The 20,655-nt window shown below is 48.6% G+C and overlaps 1 protein-coding gene and 1 pseudogene across 4 annotated transcripts in view; one reads left to right on the top strand and one right to left on the bottom strand.

Annotated features, from left to right (window-relative positions):
- PCP2 (Purkinje cell protein 2) overlaps nt 1-20,655 on the bottom strand; it is a 178,935-nt gene that overhangs the window by 134,698 nt on the left and 23,582 nt on the right. Inside the window, exon 1 of one of the 3 annotated variants that reach the window (XM_050770915.1) lies at nt 6,500-6,503. The exons of the other annotated variants lie outside the window; for them this stretch is intronic. The gene's annotated coding sequence lies outside the window, so the exon portion shown is untranslated. Of the gene's footprint in view, nt 1-6,499; nt 6,504-20,655 lie in introns of those variants that run through there. 3 annotated transcript variants of the gene reach the window in all.
- Nucleotides 5,784-9,212, top strand: LOC126943361 (C-type lectin domain family 4 member G-like; annotated as a pseudogene). The gene is made up of 7 exons (XR_007721744.1): nt 5,784-5,838; nt 6,117-6,227; nt 6,344-6,623; nt 6,848-7,145; nt 7,460-7,549; nt 7,748-7,889; nt 7,994-9,212. The product of XR_007721744.1 is annotated as a C-type lectin domain family 4 member G-like (transcript).

Raw genomic sequence — 20,655 nt, 5'->3', positions numbered from 1 at the left:
AATGCAGTATCCCCCTCAGTGGAGAAAAACTCCAGGACTTTTATTCACTTTTATCTACCCAATAAAATGCAAAGGGCTGGCCGGGCGCGGTGGCTCAAGCCTGTAATCCCAGCACTTTGGGAGGCCAGGACGGGCGGATCACAAGGTCAGGAGATCGAGACCATCCTGGCTAACACGGTGAAACCCCATCTCTACTACAAAAAAAAAAAAAAACTAGCCGCACGAGGTGGCGGGCGCCTGTAGTCCCAGCTACTTGGGAGGCTGAGGCAGGAGAATGGCGTAAAACCCAGGAGGCGGAGCTTGCAGTGAGCCGAGATCAGCCACTGCACTCCAGCCTGGGCGACAGAGCAAGACTTCGTCTCAAAAAAAAAAAAAAAAAAAAAAATGCAAAGGGCTCTAAAGCTCAGGGCCCTTGTTCACTAGAAGCAAGGAGACCCCTGACGCCTTCTTCCAAATACACTCTTTTGCCGTTATCTCTATTCCCGCATTCGTCATCCTTTGTTCAGTACAATAGGGATCCAGGTCGGTCACCGTTGCCGACAACCTTTGGCATTCCTTGGCTTGTAGACCCTTGGCTTGACTCTCTGCCTCTTTCGTCATGTGGTTTTCTTCCCTCTTGCCCCTTTACACAATCTTCTCTCTGTATCTTTCTCCTCTTCATATAAGGACACAGTGATATTGGATTAGGAACCACTCTCATGACCTTACCATAATGTAGTTATATCAGCAAAGACCCTATTTCTCGGCCAGGCACAGTGTCTCACGTCTGTAATCCCAGCACTTCGGGAGGCTGAGGCAGGTGAATCACTTGAGGTCAGGAGTTTGAGACCAGCCTGACCAACATGGAGAAACCCTGTCTCTACTAAAAATACAGGGCATGGTGGCACACACCTTTAATCCCATCTACTCAAGAGGCTGAGGCAGCAAAATCACTTGAACCTGGGAAGCAGAGTTTTGCAGTGAGCTGAGATGTCACCACTGCACTCCAGCCTGGGCAACAGAGTGAGACTCTATCTCAAAAAAAAAAAAAAAAAGACCCTATTTCCCAATTTTAAAGGTCACATTCACAGATACCAGAGGTTAGGCATTCAGCAAGTCTTTTAGGGAGATGTAAATCAACCCACTAAACCGTGGATATCTTTATTTGCTCTTCATTTTACCTAAAATGTTTCTCATAATTTAGTATTATGTAAGATATTTCTGCAGGATCCCGGAAATTGCCACTTCTCAAATTAAGAAAGCTTTATTCTGTTCTCTGTTTACTAAGCATTTATTTTTTGTGCTTGTCTTCATTTTTAAATGAATAATGAGTGTTGAACAGATATATCTCGTAAGTGTAATGTAGAGAGGACAAAAACAAGTTGCGGAAGGATATAGACTATGTGGTAACATTCCTGTAAAGTTTCCAGATGTGCAAAACAAACCAACATAGGTCAGGCGCACTGGCTCACGCTTGTAATCCCAACACTTTGGGAGGCTGAGGCGGGTGGATCACCTGAGGTCAGAAGTTCAAGACCAGCCTGATCAATATGGTGAAACCCCGTCTCTACTAAAAATATAAAAATTAGCTGGGCGTGGTGGCGTATGCCTGTGGTCCCAGCTATACAAGAGGCTGAGACAGAAGAATTGCTTGAACCTGGGAGGCGGAGGTTGCAATGAGCCGAGATCGTACCACTGCACTCCAGCCTGGGTGACAGAGTGAGACTCCTTCCCCACCCCCCAAAAAAAATCCAAAATATTGTCCTTGGGTACATGCATAACTATTTTCAATAGGATAAACACCAAGTTTGGGAGGGCGGTTAACTTAGGGAGGGGAATAGGAGCAGGGTGGGGTACAAGGGATCTCTACTGTATTTGTTATGATTTGTTGTGTGATGATGTTTTACTTTTAAGGTGATCTGAAATACATGAAGATGTCAAAACTTGAAAAAGCTGAGTGGAAGGCATAAGTGTTTATATTTGTTTCTACATACCTCTTTGCATGCTTCGTAATAAAAAAGCAAAGCCAAAATTCACAGCGACAATGAATGTGCCACATGCCCTTGCAGTGGGCTGGCTCCCCTGGTTACAGCAATCCTCTCATCTCTGCAGAGAATGGAAACCAGAGTGGTCATGGCCTTGCAGCTGAATCTTGTGACTTTCACCTTCCCACATTCATCCAAACCTCTTGTCCCTGCTCTTCAGGTCCTTGTATGATGTGACCCCAGCTGACCCCCTAGCCCCAGATGATTGCCCCTGAATTAGTCTCAGCTTCTCCAACAAGTCCTGTTCCCTTATCCTCTATTCTTGCATGTGCTGATACCATATTGAGAACATTCTTTAATGTATTGATCTCCTCTGGAATAATTCTGAATCCTTCCTCAAGCATCACCTCCTCCAGGAAGGCCTCTCGGATCCTCCAGGCTCAGCCAGTGTCTCCAGTGGTCCTCACAGTCTCTTGTACTTCCCAGACTCATCATATTGTCTTCAAATTCCCTCGTTACATGTTCCCCGCCCACCTGAGAAACAGGCCTCCCTTCCTTGTCCTGGGCCAGGGATAGAGGGTAGAGGTCTGCTGCCTCCTTCTAGGACCTCTCTTCCCCTCTCAGTTACCCTGCAGCGGGGTCTGGGCACAGGACATTGATGGGCAACCTTCTGGCTTCCTTGCTAAGCTGGACAGCTCTGCCCCAGCTCGCCAAGGCAGCTTCAGCCACAGGTGTATCCAGCAGAGCCCCACTTTCCTGCCCCCTTGCCTTTGCCCTGGCTGTGCCCTGTGCCTGGTGTGTCCTTCCTTTCTCGGTCCACAGTACACATGTTGTCGAAGCCACACGTCTCATGCTATCTCTTCCAGAAAACCTCCTCCAATTTCCCAAATGAACTAATTCTATCTCCTCCATAAGGCCTGATGAAACACTGCCATCTAAATCCTTTCCCCAGAACACATTCCGATGGTGTCCTTGGACGGAGATTGTGCAATCCTTGTGGTTTTTTCCGATTTCCTCCCATTGAGCACCTGTCCCTGAAAGCCTCGTAATGAAGAGGGTGTGCCCTCCAAAAAGTTCTGCCCTACGGTTAAGCCTGCTGCTAAGTCAGCTTTCAGCGCCTGTTGACATGGCTCTGTTTCTGATGATGAAAGCAAGATGAGTCAAATGGTTTGGGAACAAGGGAACTTCTAGAAGGAAGAGTCTAGGAAGCTAAGTTTTGTTAACCCTTCAGTGTCTCCTAAGCATTGCTAACTTTTAATGTTTAACCCTTCCTCCTCCCTCTGTACTATAGACATGCATTCTGATGTGTTTGATACATGCCCTTACATTAGTTTTTTAAAGAAAATACGCTTACGTTTGCCTTTCTTATTGCTATACATTTATGGGGTACAGGTGTAATTTTGTTGCATGCATAATTTCATAACAGTGAAGTCATATCTTTAATGTTTATACATACTTGGAGTGTGCATGTGTGTGTGCGTGTAACTGAATCAAATTCTTTCTGCTTCTCCCAGCTCTAGGCTACTGAGCATCTGGACTGCTGCTGCCTGGACAATGAGTTTATTAGTGATTTTTTTCATGTGTGTACTCACCACACTTTACTTACTCTTTGCCTGCTCAGGGGCTTGTAGGTTTCCCCCAACTCTGCTACTGTAAACAACACTGGGCTGAACATCCTTGTAAATGCCCTCGGGGAAACCTCTAAAAAGTATCTCTTTTTAAAATATCAGAGAGTATATGCCACCTGTATTTCACTACATACTTCCAGACTGTCTTCCAAATTACTGAACTAATTTATACTTCCACCAGCAGTGAGCAACAGTTCCCACTTCCTCACATCTTCACCAACACTTAATACTATGCACCTTTTTAATGGTTGCTATTTTAATTGGTATAAGGTGGTACCTCATTATTTTTTCTACAATTAAGTAGACATTAAGCTTTCCTGAAATATGTGCTCAATCTTTGGCTTCTTTTATGAATTGCCTTTTCATTCCCCTGGCCCATTTTTCTATTGATTTTTTTGTGTGGGTTTTTTTTTTTTTTTTTTTTTTTTTTTCTTTTTGAGACAGAGTCTTGCTCTGTCACCCGGGTTGGAGTGCAGTGGCACAGTCTTGGCTCACTGCAACCTCCTCCTCCAGAGTTCAAGCGATTCTCCAGCCTCAGCTCCTAAGTAGCTAGGATTATAAGTATGTCCCACCACACACCTGGCTAATTTTTGTATTTTTAGTAGAGATGAGGTTTCACCATGTTGGCCAGGCTGATCCCGAACTCCTGACCTCAAGTGATCTACCCGCACCAGCCTCCCAAAGTGCTGGGATTACAGGCATGAGCCACCATGCTCGACTGTCTTTTTTTTTTTTTTTTTTTTTTTTTTTTAATTTGCAGAAGTATTTTTGCATATTCCTGGAATAAACTGCTTTTTTATTTTATAAGCAGCAATTATCTCCCCCCATCTGCTACTCAACTGTTAATTCTATCTACTATGTCCTTGGTTTAACAGAGATTCTTAATTTTGATATAGTCCAATGTATCTTTTCTTCTCCTTTGCTATGGGATCAACTTCAAGTTTTTCTCAACTCTAGGCCACAAAGACAAGTGCCTACCTTTTCTTCAATTAGCCTAACAGTTTTGTCTTTTATCATGAGCTCTGAGATGCTGCTGAATTCCAGATTTGTATATGTTGTAATGGAGGAGTTTTTTCTCCATATACTGAACCAAAATTTTGTTCTACAAAAAAAATTTTCCCAAAATCTTGTTCTACATAATCCAATTGTGTTATATTCTTTCCATTTAATCTAGTTGCCTCTTTCTACACCAACACCACACTTTTTTTTAAAATTAATGTTTTATCAAAATATGGTTTACAGTCTGGTAGGGCGAGTCTTCCTATATTAACTTTTTTCCCTAAAGTGACTTACAATTCATGAAAAATTATTCCTCCACATACATTTTAGAATAAGTTTGTTAAGGTCTTCAAAGAAATTGAGCTGGAATTTATATTTAGTTTGTAGTTAATTTGTAGGTTCAATTGGGAAGAATTGGTACCTTTATGGGTTTTTTTGTTTTTGTTTGCTTGTTTACTTTGAGATGGAGTCTCGCTCTGTCACCCAGGCTGGAGTGCAGTGGCGCAGCCTTGGCTCGCTGCAACCAACTAAAAATACAAAAATTAGCCAAGAATGGTGGCACACACCTGTAATCCCAGCTACTTGGGAGGCTGAGGCAAGAGAATTGCTTGAACCTGGGAGGCGGATGTTGCAGTGAGCCGAGATTGCACCACTGCACTCCAGCCTGGCAAACAGAGGGAGACTCTGTCTCAAAAGAAAAAAAGAAAAAGAAAGTTGAGGCTTCCTGAAGCTACACACTACACACCCCACACCCCTATCCACCACCCACCGAGTGGTAAAGTCCTGCAGCTCAGCAGACCACCTCCTCACCAAAACCTGTGTTTGCTCTCTTCTGGTACCGAGGGACTGAATCAAGGTCAGGTTCAGACCCAGCCTCTGAGGAGGGGCCTGAACTGGCCTGGGGAGCTACACCTTGGGGGCTTTCTCAGGAGCCAGCAGAGAAGCCCTGGGCACTAGCCTGGGGATGGAGCTGCAGCGATGAGAACCCGGAGGCTGGAACTACCCCGCCTCACTCCCAGCGCGGCTCAGCCCAGCCCAGCCCAGAAAAGGCCCAACCCTGTGATTGGTCCTTGGGTACCTGTTGCCAGGAATTGAGGCCAAGAAAATGGGAAGGAAGGAAGGGAGTGAGTAGGTCCAGTGAGGACGGAGGTGAAATTTATATTTCTGCCAGGGACTAGGGGCCTGCACCGCCATGGACACCACCAGGTACAGCAAGTGGGGCAGCAGCTGGGAGGAGGTCCCTGGAGGTATGAGCAATGAGACTGCCTCATCCCTCAACCCCAGTGTCTGGGGTTTGATGGGGGAGGGGAGGGAAGAGCCAAGACGGGCCAGGGTCGTGGGTGCAGGAGACACACCACAGGCCACAGAGCCAGTTGGACCAGGGTCCAGTTCCCACTCTGCCACTTAGAAGCTGTGTGACCACAGGCAAGTTACTTAACTTCTCTGAATCTCAGTTTCCTGGGAGGAACCCAGGCCTCCAGGGCTCAGTCCTGGGGGACCCAGCATGCCGTCCTTGTTCTGCCAGGGCACTGGGGACGCCGGGTGCACTGGAGCGGGAGACCCCTCTTCTTGGCCCTGGCTGTCCTGGTCGCCACAGTCCTATGGGCTGTGATCCTGAGTATCCTATTGTCCAAGGGTGAGCGACCCTCAATGGGGAAGCGTTGCGTCCGACCCCCCTGGGGACACAAAACCCCCGTTTCGTGGCGCACCAACTGCGCCCTGGCGTCCTGCTCGCTGTCTGAGTGTGAGCAGAGTGTGTGTACATCTTCGGGCCGTGTGCACTCACGCGTGTGCACATGGCGTGCTCGTATGTGTGCGAGTCCCTGCGCGTTTGTCCGCCATCGACTTGTTTGCACATCGTGTGCGCTGTACGACTGCCGGCTCGCCCCGTGGTTCCGAGTCGGGGGACCCCGCACCCCACGGGCGAGGGGAGGATTCCCCAGTCCCTGGCCTTGCCTGCAGGAGCCTCTCTCCGCAGCCTTCACGGAGCGCGCGGCGTTGCTCGGCTGCCAGGACCTGCTGAGGACAAACGGTGCGTGCAGAGCCGGACGCCTGGGTCCCCGGGCCTTGCGGGGCAGGAGCGTCTGAGACCCCGGAGATGGAGTCTCGGGTGCGTGGGGGCCCTATGGTCCCTGAGGCTGGCCCCGGGGTGGGGAAGGGGGACCCTGAGTCCTCCCAAGTGACCCGACGGGCATGCGTTTTGGGGCGGGGGTCGTTCCAGCCTCCAAGCAGACGGCCGCACTGGGTGCCCTGAAGGAGGAGATCCGAGTCTGCAGCAGCTGCTGTGAGGGGGCGCGGCCGAGGCGGTGGGCGCGCAGGGGCGGGGTCTTGTGGCCGGGATGGGAGGGGGGACGGGGGCGAGGCCTGCGGCGAGCTGGGCGGGACGGGCTGGTCTCCGAAGTCCCGCCCCATCCTCGCGGTCCTCGCCCCCCTGGTCCAGCAGCTCTCAGGCTCGCGGACGCAGACGCAGCTGCAGACCACGCGCTCGGAGCTTGGGAGGCGCAGGCAAAGCTGATGGAGCAGGAGAGCGCCCTGCGGGAACTGCGTGAGCGCGGTGAGAGCCCGCCGCGACGCCAGCCCTGAGTCCTGGCCGTGTGCCCCGACCCCGACCCCGTCCTGAGTGCTGACCGCTGACCCCGATCATGCACCCCGTCCTGACCCTGACGCTGCACTCTGACCTTGACTGCCACTCCTAGAGCCGGCCACACCTGGACCCTGCCCAGTTGTAACCGTCCTTGACCCTGTGCCATCCTGGTCGCCGGCACCGAGGGTACAATGACTACGGACAGGGGTCCTGGCCATTAGCTAGTCATGATCCTACTCCTGACCTTGAGCCCAGCCAAAATCCCCATTCCCTTGACCCCGCAGTGACCCAGGTCTTGGCTGAAGCCGGCAGGGACCGCGAGGACGTCCGCCCTGGACTGTTCCTGGCGCTGGAGGCAGTGAGGCTGCAGAACAGTAAGGGTGACGGGGAAAGGGGGTAGCGGGAGGAAGGGGGTGGGAGGGTGTAAGTGGACCCTGCCCGTGTGCCTCGCCGGCCCCCCTCTTTGACCTTGGCCTGGTCCTGTGGTTCCACCCCTGGGCCCTTGGGGCCAAACCCCTACCCCCTGCATCCTCTCGGTTTGCTCGACCTCTCTGACCCTCGCCACCCCGCAGGTTCCTGTGAGCCGTGTACCACGTCGTGGCTGCCCTTCGGGAGCTCCTGCTACTATTTCTCTGTGCCGAAGACCACGTGGGCAGAGGCGCAAGGCCACTGCGCCCATGCCAGCGCACGTCTGTAGGGGGCCTGGAGGAGCAGGTGTGCAGGAGGAGGGGGCGTTCACCCGAGGGGGCGTGGCCGGGCGGTGGGGCGGCGCGGGAGGGGGCAGGACTCTGCAGGCTCAGGTGTCTCCTCCTTTCTAGGACTTCCTGAGTCATCACACTAGCGCCCTTGAATACTGGATCGGCCGCAAGGCGGTGCAACACTTGTGCAAGGTTCAGGGCTCCTCGTGGGTGGACAGAGTCCCACTCAGCTTCAGGTAGGGGAAGGGCTCCTGGTGAAACCTGGGGGCCACAGGATAGACTCTAGAGGACATGCTTTGAGGCCGAGGCGGGCGGATCACCTGAGGTCAGGAGTTCAAGACCAGCATGTGAAACGTGACGAAACCCCGTCTCAACAAAAAAATATAAAAAATTAGCCAGGTGTGGTGGCGCACCAGCTAACCCAGGAGGCTGAGGCGCGAGAATCACTTGAACCTGGGAGGCAGAGATTGCAGTGAGCCAAAATCGCGCCACTGCACTCCAGACTGGCAGATAGAGACTCCGTCTCAAAAAAAAAAAAAAAAAAAAAAAAAAGACATGCTTTGGCCAGATCTCAGGGACCCGCTTGGCTGGGACTCCATTCTTAGGGATGGGCAGGCTAGACCCCAGGAAGTGTCCTTGGGTTAAATTCTGGGCATTAGTAAGTTATATCCCAAGTGTACACTCAGGTTAGACACTTACGGTGTCTAGGGTAGACCCAAGCAATAAACAGGCTAGAGGCTGGGATGGAAGAGGGAAGTCCCGAGTCCATCCTCAGCCTAGATTCCCAGCAACACCCTCCACCATTCAACTGCTGCAGCCACTGGTTACAGGGGGAACCCAGTGAATCTTGGGGGTGCGAGGCCTGTGTCATGATTCTGGGCCTGGGGCTGTGGATGGACCCACCATGTGATGAGAAGGCTGGCCGGATCTGTGAGAAGAGGCATGGTGCTGAACCCGCCCAGTGCTCCAGAGCCATGCCCAGTGCCCAATGGGATGCCATGCAATATCGCGGCTCCTGGAACCCACCGGCAATGATTTTCTTTTCCCCATCCACCACTACAAGAACCAATCGGCCAGGCCCAGCCCTGTCCGGTGCCTGCACTCTGGGACCTCTGCTCTGACCTCATGGAGACCTAACCTAACCTTCACTGGCTCCAAAATCTCCATTTCTGGATCCCAGTGGTGTGACCCCACCTCTCCTCCTAGCCAAGACAGGCAACTGAGGAATGGAGCTATTTGGTTTTCCTGCACTTTCCTGCAAAGGGGAGAATGGTACTTCCTACAAAGCTCTCTTTGCAGCCTGGGGGAGCATCAATAAAGGTTTGAGAAGTGGATCTAGGCTCCTGGCTCTGGTGAGCTCTTCCTTCCTTCTTTCTTCCCTTCCTTTCCCTTCTCTTCCCTTCCCTTCCCTTCCCTTTCCTTCCCTCCCCTCCCCTCCCCTCCCTTCCTTTTCTTCCCTCCTTCTTTCCTTCCTTCCTTCCTTCTTTTGAGATGGAGTCTCACTCTGTCACCCAGGTTGGAGTGCAATGGCACAATCGCAGCTCACTGCAACCTCCGCCTCACAGGTTCAAGGGATTCTCGTGCCTCAGCCTCCCAAGTAGCTGAGATTACAGGCATGTGTCACCATGCCTGGCTAACATTTTATTTTTTAGTAGAGACAGGGTTTCTTCATGTTGCCCAGGCTGGTTTCAAACTCCTGACCTCAAGTGATCCATCTGCCTCAGCCTCCCAAGTGGCTGGGATTAGAGGCATGCACAACCACACCTGGCTCATTTTTGTATTTTCTGTAGAGATGGGGTTTCACCATGTTGCCCATGCTGGTCTCAAACTCCTGGGCTCAATCAATCCACCCACCTCAGCCTCCCAAAGTGCTGGGATTACAGGTGTGAACCACCTACGCCCGGCCCTCTGGTGAGCTCTTCTAAGCTTTATCCCAGAGGCCCTGATATGAACCCTGTGAGTGACCCCGATCTCTCTAACTGACCTCATAGTCCTATGATGCTTCCAAACCCAGTGAGTTACCTGCACTAGGCCAGGAGGGCTTGAAAGTAGGGGCAGTTGCCCCTTCAGCACTGTTAAAATTCTCAGCCCCCTGACACAGAGTTTGGTTCAGAGGCTGCTGGGGACACAGGAATGGGTCAAACCCAATCCTTACCCCCGGGACCTCCACATTCTGGTCTGGCTGGGCACAGGAACAATGTGATTCGTGATTTAACAGAGAAATGCATGGAACGGGTAGCTGATGGGCATGGGGGAGCCACTTTTTGTTGGGGTCCAGCCTCAACACTACCCATGGATACCCAAAGTCTGGTGGTGATGAAGGAATGAGAAAAGGCAAATTAAGATTTTAGGCTGGGCGTGGTGGCTCACACCTGTAATCCCAGCTCTTTGGGAGGCCGAGGTGGGTGGATCACGAGGTCAGGAGATCGAGACCATCCTGGCTAACACGGTGAAACCCTGTCTCTACTAAAAATACAAAAAATTAGCTGGGCAGGGTGGCGGGCGCCTGTAGTCCCAGCTACTTGGGAGGCTGAGGCAGGAGAATGGCATGAACCCGGGAGGCGGAGGTTGCGGTGAGCCGAGATGGCGCCACTGCACTCCAGCCTGGGCAACAGAGGGAGATTCCGTCTCAAAAAAAAAAAAAAGATTTTTTAAAGCAGATCCAGGGGACCAGTTGCTAGAGTGAAGGCTGCAAAGGGCCCAGAGCTCTGGTTGCCTGACAATTTATTGAGTACAATCTTTTGATCTAAGAAGCAGCTGGTAGGGGGTGAAACGGTGAAGGAGGGGGAGCGTACGTCATTGGAAAGATCTATAGCAGTGGCGGTTATATGAATTTCCTTTAAGCTAAAAGCGTATGTCTAACTACGAAGATAATCTTTAACTTATCGGGCTGCAGCTGGTGGGGGCTGGTTTTATAGGGGCCAGGATGTCTGGTCACATTCCAGTGCTTCAAGGGAGTGTTTCAGCCCAGAGCGGGTCATGCTGTCTGACCTGGGAACTTAATGGCTTAGGAAAATGATTATCCTTAGGGACCTCTACGGTTTTCCAGAGGTGTCCTACTCAGGGCGACTGACTAAACTGGCACCCCATAAACATTTCCACCAGCACTTGCCCCCCTCCTTTTTTTTATTAATAACCACCATTGCTATCGTGGCTTGCTTGCAGTGTCTGGCTTCTCTCCCGAGGCGTCTTCCTCACCTGTAGACTAAAAATAAACAGCATAGACAAACATAAATGCAAGCAAAGTTTGCAGCAGTTGATCCTCCAACAGTTTTAATCCATTTCAGAGGATTCAGGTCAGAGAGCCCATCAACGGCTCCATTAAGGGCATCAGCATCAGGTAAGAGAGTTAAGTGAGCTTGAGATGCCTCAAAAACTTGTTCCTTTAATTTTGCTATATCCAGTGTTACATTTTCCTCTTTTCCCTCTAAACGGCGTTTGACCTTATCCCAATGATGCACAGAGGCATTATAAGATTGAGGAGTAATGCAAAAATCAGAAGTATTCCAATCGCCCTGCATTTATATTCTATGTTCCAAGTTCATAATTCGATCCCCCATCCACAGTACTGTTGGGCAGAGATCGTTAATTTGATTAGCTAATTTTTGATCAATTTGCGTCTGCATATTCCAAAACTTGGAAGAATTCTTTTGCTACTGGTTAACATAATCAGCAGTTTGAACAGAAGAATGTAAAGCAACACCTGTGGTTGCGGCCGTGGTGGTAACAGCAATAATGCCCATGATTATCGCTATAAGAGTAAAAAGAAATATCTTGGTTCTGTTTAATATTCCCTTTAGAATTTCAGTTACTATGTGTATAGAAGGGGAGGCTTCCCAAGGTCTATTAAGGGAAACAGGTATATGAACTCCCTCTCGGGCTCTGATAAGCAAGATACTATTATTCTTATCAATTGTAGAATCAATGCAAGTGAAAAGACGACAGTCAAGACATGATGTAGTTTGAGAATCAGGTAGAATATTGATTTGTCCTACTACCAACATAAAAGGAGGTTTAACACAACCCTGTAATGGGGTTGTCCATTTGGAGGTCAAAGCTACAATAAATTGAAGTTTTTTACTATGTGTTTATGTTTTGTTTTTTTTTTGTTTGTTTTTTTGAGACAGAGTCTCACTCCGTCACCCAGGCTGGAGTGCAGTGGTGCGATCTCGGCTCACTGCAAGCTCCGCCTCCCGGGTTCACACCATTCTCCTGCCTCAGCCTCCCGAGTAGCTGGGACTACAGATGCCCGCCACTATGCCCGGCTAATTTTTTTTCTTTGTATATTTAGTAGAGATGGGGTTTCACCATGTTAGCCAGGATGGTCTCGATCTCCTGACCTCATGATCCGCCCGCCTCGGCCTCCCACAGTGCTGGGATTACAGGCGTGAGCCACCACGCCCAGCCGGGTTTATGTTTTATATTCTCCTGTCCAAATCTGTACTGGGGTTTGGACCGTCATTAATTTCCACAGTTCTGGGTGTTCTGGGCCTACTATTGGATCAATCATTTTAGGGCGTGCAGGAGCCATACCTCTGCCTTCCCAGAAGACAGGAAAGTTGGCTTTTATTCTATACTTTTGGGTAGGTGCCTCATTGGAATAGTCAACTGGGAAGCCCCGCTCTTGATATCCCTTGTGCTGTCCAGTACAATTTACCGCAAGTTGCCCCTTAGGGGTCCAGTCAATGACAATTCCATAGGAGTTATTTTGCAGCACTATTTGCAATGCAATCTTCCCAGGTCAGCACCTCCGCTTTCTTAGACCGTACTGTCAATTGTTCTGGGCATTTTTTCTTTCTTGGTCTAAATTGATTAGTAAGAATCTTAGCTATATGGTAGGAATTTCCTGAGGATATGACTTTAGTTTTAGATTGAAAGCTCCTTCCACTAACTATATGAATAGAGGCCTCTGATCCATGATGTGTAGGGACATAAACCATCCAGCTTTGTTTGTCGTAATCTAAACATCCTGCTGCAGGCCCCAGACGTATAGGAGGAAAGCAATAACCAATGGACACATTTATTAACATTCCTTCCTCCTCTGGATGAATACGGCCTCGGTTATCAGTTGGTCCAGGCATCCAAATACTGTCATTAACATAAACCTCAACCGGGGGGGTTCCAACCAAGTGACAGGCCTAATTAAAGGCGGGAATGGGACATATATCCAATAGATATAATTTTGGGCTGCTGTAGCCCCAGGAAGGCTTACCGCCATAGCGATTACCATAATTACAGCCACGATCCTGAGTGAATCCCAATACCTCCCCGTTTTTTGTTTTCTGTGTTAGGGTTTTTTGATTGCAGAGCGTAGGTATGTGCAGCCACAGGTTTGTCAGGCAAGGAGGTCACTGCTCTTATTCCAGCTTTGCTTCCTAGGATTAGTAAATAACAGAAGACAAACATGAGTATAGTTAGCAACATTTTTTTTTTCCCAGTCAAAGAGTGACATGTAGTGTTACTTGGCATCTTAGTTTACTATATGTTATTAATGAGGAACCCCACTGGGGGTATGTTAATTATTTTAGCCAAGCAGTTATGTTGTTAGAAGCTGAGAAGGCGCTGTTTGTCAAAGTAACAGGGCCGAAGAAAGACGGATTTAAGATATGAGCTTAATAGAGTGTAGTAGGTATAGGTAGTAGGAAAAGTGAGAGAATTAAAAATGAATGAATTAGTTGGCTTAGTCTTCTGCTTCTTCAGCATGATGTCTGGGGCCTGTGTTGTTTGTGGAAGCTGCATTGTTGAGGCTGCAGTTCCTGTAGGGTCTTTCTTAGGCTGGCTTGAATTTTTTCTTCTTTCCATGCTTTGATGAGGTCACAGTCTTCAGGCTGGTGCTGGAAATTCTAGGGGGTGGTACCTGTACCAAAAGACTTTTTCAATCTTTAAAGAGCAGGTTAGTGTTTTAAGAAAAACTTGTGCTTTATTTTAATGTTTAGTGTATAGGAAAACTGGATGATACCTTTTTAACTTTAGCAAATACGTTTACACACAGAATTTTTTACAATTATCATTTTAAAACTTGCTTAGACCTTCAAAACAAACATTATAAAACCTTTCTTGCATAAATTCCTTTTTATAACATTTTTCACGACTTTCACAGGCAATCTTCAATGTGCCTTAACTTTCTTTTCTTTTTTTTTTTTTTTCGAGATGGAGTCTTGCTCTGTCACCCAGACTGGAGTGCAGTGGCCCGGTCTTGGCTCACTGCAAGCTCCGCCTCTCCGGTTCACGCCATTCTCCTGCCTCAGCCTCCCAAGTAGCTGGGACTACAGGCACCCGCCACCACGCCCGGATAATTTTTTGTATTTTTAGTAGAGACGGGGTTTCACCACGTTAGCCAGGATGGTCTCGATCTCGTGACCTCGTGATCTGCCCGCCTTGGCCTCCCAAAGTGCTGGGATTACAGGCGTAAGTCACCGTGCCCGGCCTCTCCCCTCATTATTGAGAAGAGATTAGACATAGCATTAGTAGGAATTCCTAAAGTGGGCCAAATCCAATTAATATCTCCTAACAATTTTTGAAAATCATTTAAGGTTTGTAAAGAATCTTTTCTAATTTGAACCTTTTGAGGCTTAATGGCTGTCTCCTGTACTTGCATTCCCAAATACTGAAAAGGAGTGGTTGATTGAATTTTGGTAGGTGCTATAAGCAATCCAGTGTTTGTAATTGCCTTTTGCAAAGATGAATAACATTGAATACGCTGGTCTCTATTTTTTGCTGCACGGATCTGGAAATTGATCTCTAACAGGCTGGATAGTTCTGCCTACCAAAGTTTGACAAATTGTGGGACTGTTTAACATACCCTGGGGTAAAACCTTCCAATGATATCTGGCTGCAGGTTCTTTATTATTAACGGCAGGAATGGTAAAGGCAAATTTTTCGAAATCTGCCTCTGCTAAAGGAATTGTAAAAACAAACAAACAAACAAACAAAAAAAAACAAAAAAACACAAGTCTTTTAAATCTGTAATAACAAGCGGCCAATCTTTAGGGATTATAATGGGGGATGGGATGGGAGCCCTGGTTGTAAAGCTCCCGGCGGTTGAATGACAGCGTTGACCGCTCGGAAGTCGGTCAGCATGCGCCATCTGCCGGACTTTTTCTTAATTACAAATACTGGAGAATTCCAAGGAGAAAAAGTGGGTGAAACATGTCCTTTTTCTAGTAATTCTTTAACTATTTCATGAAGCGCCCCCAGTTTTTCCTTAGGGAGCGGCTACTGTTCGACCCAGACAGAGCGCTGGGTCATCCATTTTAAGGGAAATTGCTCCTTCACCGTAATGAACGGCAGGGCGAGCCTGAATTTTACCGCGCGCAGCCTCAAATAATTCTTGTGTCTACTCTCAGGCCGACCCATAGTTTCCTGTTGTTACCCTGGAATTCTCCGAGCGCCCCGCTTACCTGCAGAGCTTAAAAACCTTTTCATTGGCCAGGCGCCTGTAATCCCAGCACTTTGGGAGGCCCAGGAGGGCGGATCACGAGGTCAGGAGATCGAGACCATCCTGGCTAACACGGGGAAACCCCGTCTCTACTAAAAATACAAAAAATTAGCCGGGCGTGGTGGCCGTCACCTGTAGTCCCAGCTACTTAGGAGGCTGAGGCAGGAGAATGGCGTGAACCTGGGAGGTTGGAGTTTGCAGTGAGCCAAGATCACGCCACTGCACTCCAGCCTGGGCGATAGAGCGAGACTCCGTCTCAAAAAAAAAACAAAAACAAAAACAAAAAACTTTTCGTCTACGAGAGTCCTCCATCTGTCGGTCCTTCGTTTTCCACGCTAGAGCATTCCCTCACCAGGTTATTTGGGGGATGCCACGTTGGGCGCCAGATGTTGGGGTCCAGCGTCAACACTACCCATGGATACCCAAAGTCCAGTGGCGACAAAGGAATGAGCAAAGACAAGTTAAGATTTTAAAGCAGGTCCAGGGGACCAGTTGCTGGAGTGAAGGCTGCAAAAGGTCCAGAGCTCTGGTTGCCTGACAATGTATTAAGTACAGTCTTTTGATCTAAGAAGCAGCTGGTAGGGGGTGAAACGGTGAAGGAGGGGGAGCGTACGTCATTGGAAAGCTCTATAGCAGTGGCGGTTATATGACTTTCCTTTAAGCCAAAAGCATATGTCTAACTATGAAGATAATCTTTAACTTACCGGGCTGCAGCTGGTGGGGGCTAGTTTTACAAGGAGCCAGGATGTCTGGTCACATTCCAGTGCTTCAAGGGAGTGTTTCAGCCCAGGGCGTTCTGTGTAAAGGCGCAGAGCAGGTCATGCTCTCTGACCTGGGAACTTAATGGTTTGGGCAGATGATTCTCCTCAGGGCTCCCTACGGTTTTCCAGAGATGTCCTACGCAGGCATGACTGCCTAAACTGGCACCCCATAAACCTTTCCACCAGCACTTTTGTTTCAGGCTCCTGGCTCTGGTGAGCTCTTCTTTTTTGGTTTTGTTTTATTTATTTATTTATTTATTTATTTATTTATTTATTTATTTATCAGATGGAGTCTCACTCTGTCGCCCAGGCTGGAGTGCAATGGCGTGATATCGGCTCATTGCAACCTCTGCCCTCCAACCTGGGCCACAGAGCAAGACTCCGTCTCAAAAAAAAAAAAAAAAAAAAAAAAAAAAAAAGTCATTTCCCTCCCCACCCCATCCCTTTTTTTTTTTTTTTTTTTTTTTTTTTGAGACGGAATCTCGCTCTGTGGCCCAGGTTGGAGGGCAGTGGCACAATCTTGGCTCACTGCAACCTCTTTCTCCCAGGTTCAAGCAATTCTCCTGTCTCAGCCTCCCCAGTAGCTGGGACTACAGGTGCACACCACCATGCCCGGCTAATTTTTGTATTTTTAGTAGAGATGGGGTTTCACCATGTTGGTCAGGCTGGTCTCGAACTCCTGACCTCAGGTGATCCACCCGCCTTGGTCTCCCAAAGTGCATGAGCCGCCATGCCCAGCCCCCACCCTGTTTAAGAAATAAAATCTCCTCTAATAGGTCTGCCGCCTGTTCCCAAGTGGATCTCCCACACTCTTCTCAACCATTCCACCAGCGTGGGTCACTCTGGTCACGTCAACCACTTCTCCACCACAAACATACAAGCAATACTAATTTATCAATTTATTCCTTTAACATACATTGATGGAGAACAAAAACCTACCACGAGCCAGGTGCTGTTCTTGACACTGAGGATACAGCCGTGAAGAAAACATATTCCATCTCCTCCCTTTGATCAGCCTGCCCCTAGTTGTTTCATAAACAACTTTATTTACAAATAATCACGTATTAGTTTATGCCTCTAATATCAGCACTTTGAGAAGCCAAGGGGAGAGGATCACTTGGGGCCAGGAATTTGAGACCAGCCTGGGCAACATAGCAAGATCCTATCTCTAGAAAAAAAATGTAAAAATTGGCCAGGTGCGGTGGCTCACATCTGTAATTCCAGCACTTTGGGAGGCCAAGGCAGGTGGATCACTTGAGGTCAGTAGTTCAAAACCAGCCTGGACAACATGGTGAAACCCCGTCTCTACTAAAAATACAAAAATTAGCCGGGCATAGTGACAGGTGCCTGTAATCCCAGCTACTTGGGAGGCTGAAGCATGAAAATCGTTTGAGTCTGGGAGGTGGAGGCTGCAGTGAGCTGAGACTGCACCACTGTGCTCTAGCCTGGGCAACAGAGTGAGACTCTGTCTCAAAAAAAAATTAGCCAGGTGTGGTGGCATGTACCTTTACTCCTAGCTACTTGGGAGGCTGAGGCAGAAGGATTGCTGGAGCCCAGGAGTTTGAGGTTGCAGTGAGCCATGATTGCACCACTCCAGCTTGGGTGACAGAGCAAGACCTTGTCTCTAAAAATAATAATAATAATAATGTATTTACAAAAACAAATAGTTTTTTGGTTTAGTTTGGTTTTTTTGAGATGGAGTCTGGCTCTGTCACCCTGGCTGGAGTGCAATGGCACGATCTCGGCTCACTGCAACCTCCGCCTCCCGAGTTCAAGTGATTCTCCTGCCTCAGCCTCCTGAGTAGCTGGGATTACAGGCACGCCCCACCACGCCTGGCTAATTTTTGTATTTTTAGTAGAGACAGGGTTTCACCACATTGGTCAGGCTGGTCTCAAACTCTTGACCTCTCAGGTGATCCACCCGCCTCAGCCTCCCAAAGTGCTAGGATTACAGGCGTGAGCCACTGTGCCTGGCCTGTTTAATAGCTTTTCTGAACTACAGCTGTAAAGTCTATATTCTCTGTCATGGCCACTGAAGTCTCTGCTCAGTTGGCTTCATGGTTAGCTAATGATTGGACAGAGATTGCCTTGAATGTCTGGAATCAGAAGAAGTCTGCCAGTCTTTGCCAAGGAGCTCTGTGGACTTCTTAGGTACACACCTTCAACACTCACCCAGGAAATTTACAACTCTGCTTTAGCTCTCACTTCCTGCTTGCACAGAGAGCCTCAAGGTCAGCCAGAGGTGTGAGCTTAGGGCTGTCTCAGGTCCTTCCTAAACATGCACATATCCCCAGAAATATGTCAGAATTTTTCAAAAGTTCCTCTGATAGGCCGGGCACGGTGGCTCACGCCTGTAATCCCTGCACTTTGGGAGGCCGAGGCGGGCGGATCACGAGGTCAGGAGATCGAGACCATCCTGGCTAACACGGTGAAACCCCGTCTCTACTAAAAATACAAAAAAACTAGCCGGGCGTGGTGGCGAGCGCCTGTAGTCTCAGCTACTTGGGAGGCTGAGGCGGGAGAATGGCGTGAACCCGGGAGGCGGAGCTTGCAGTGAGCCGAGATCATGCCACTGCACTCCAGGCTGGGAGACACAGTGAGACTCCGTCTCAAAAAAAAAAAAAAAAAAAAAAAGAAAACACAAAAATTAGTCAGACATGGTGGCAGGTACCTGTAGTCCCAGCTACTCAGGAGGCTGAGGCAGGAGAATCGCTTGAACCCAGGAGGAGGAGGTTGCAGTGAGCTAAGATCACGCCACTGCAACACACACACACACACACACACACACACACACACAAAAGATCATATCTTGAATGAGGCTTTGAAGGAGCTGCACCTCTGTTCCTTTCCCTGTGGTATCAAGATTGTGAGCTGTTGTTATTTTTCAAGGCTACCCTCCGAGCTGAAAAGCTGGGAATAAGACTAGAGTGAGTTAAAATTCTACAGAGCTTGCTGGGTTTTTTTAAATGTGCTTTTTTTTTTTTTTTTTAATTAAATGCTCTGCAAATTACTGTAAGCTTTTGGTTAATTTCCAGAGTTGTGAAAATGTTGATTCTGTCAAATGTTACTGATTTTTTTCATCACTTTTGTAGAAAGGCAAATTTTTACTCTGTCATTTTGCTGACGTTCTTTTTTTCCCCTTTGATGCTTAAATTATCTTTAATTTGGCCAGTGAAAGCTTTTCTCTCTGGCTTCAAGGTCCTTTTGACATACTCCTATTGGTTTTTTGCTGACCGTTTTTTCTTCCTTTCCGGACTAACTAGATGTTCTAGGCTTCCCTCTCCCCCAAACCTGCCTCAGCCTACCAAGTAGTTAGGACTACAGGAGCACGCCACCATGCCTGGCTAATTTTTAAATTTTTTGTAGAAATGGGGTCTTGCTGGGCCGGGCGTGGTGACTGACGCCTGTAATCCCAGCACTTTGGGAGGCCAAAGCAGGCAGATCACGAGGTCAGGAGATCAAGACCATCCTGGCTAACAAAGTGAAACCCCGTCTCTACTAAAAATACAAAAAATTAGCCAGGTGTGGTGACTGTAGTCCCAGCTACTCGGGAGGCTGAGGCAGGAGAATGGCTTGAACCCGGGAGGCGGAGCTTGCAGTGAGCCGAGATCGCCCCACTGCACTCCAGCCTGGTTGACAGAGCAAAACTCCGTCTCAGAAAAAAAAGAAATGGGGTCTTGCTATGTTGCCGAGGCTGGTCTAATTTTTCCAAAAAGCCCTGGGCTAGGTGGAGATTGGCAGTCAGAAATGATCTGGGTGTTAAGTGTGCCCATTGTTATTGGGGTATGTGGTTCCCAGATCCTCTTAGCAGGTAAATGGGAACACACACACAAACTTACTTCTATATTTATCTATAGATTTTGAAAACCATGAATTCACAACAGTACCTCCAATTCAATAGGGATTATTCTTGATTTTTTTGTTTCTTTTTTATTTTCCTTGAGACAGAGTCTCGCTTTGTCACTCAGGCTGGAGTGCAGTGGCGCAACCTTTGGCACAGTCTCAGTTCACTGCAGCCTCGACCTGCTGGGCTTGAGCAATTCTCCTGCCTCAGGCTCCTGAGCAGGTGGGACCACAGGCCCGCGCCACCATGCCTGGCTAATTTTTTACTTGTAGAGACAGGGTCTCACTATGTTTCCCAGGTTGGTCTGGAACTCCTGGACTCAAGAGATCCTCCCACCTTGGCCTCCCAACGTGCCAGGATTGCAGTGGCCGGGTGCAGAGGCTCACGCCTGTAATCCCAGCATGTTGGGAGGCCAAGGCAGGTGGATCACTTGAGTCCAGGAGTTCGAGACCAGCCTGGCCAATGTGGTGAAATCCCGTCTCTACTAAAAATAAAAATTAGCCGGGCGTGGTAGCAGGAGCCTGTAATCCCAGCTACTTGGGAGTCTGAGGCAGGAGAATCACTTGAACCTGGGAGGTGGAGTTTACAGTGAGCCGAGATCGTGCCACTGCACCCAGCCTGGGTGACAGAGCAAGACTCTGTCTCAAAACAAAAACAAAAATAAACAGAAAAACGAAGTACTAGGATCAGAGGCATGAGCCACCACACCCGGCCTCTGCATTTCATGAGCACTTATTTT

This window comes from Macaca thibetana, chromosome 19 (genome assembly GCF_024542745.1).
Source record: "Macaca thibetana thibetana isolate TM-01 chromosome 19, ASM2454274v1, whole genome shotgun sequence".
NCBI lineage: Eukaryota > Metazoa > Chordata > Mammalia > Primates > Cercopithecidae > Macaca > Macaca thibetana.
This window is presented reverse-complemented; position numbering and strand designations above follow the sequence as displayed.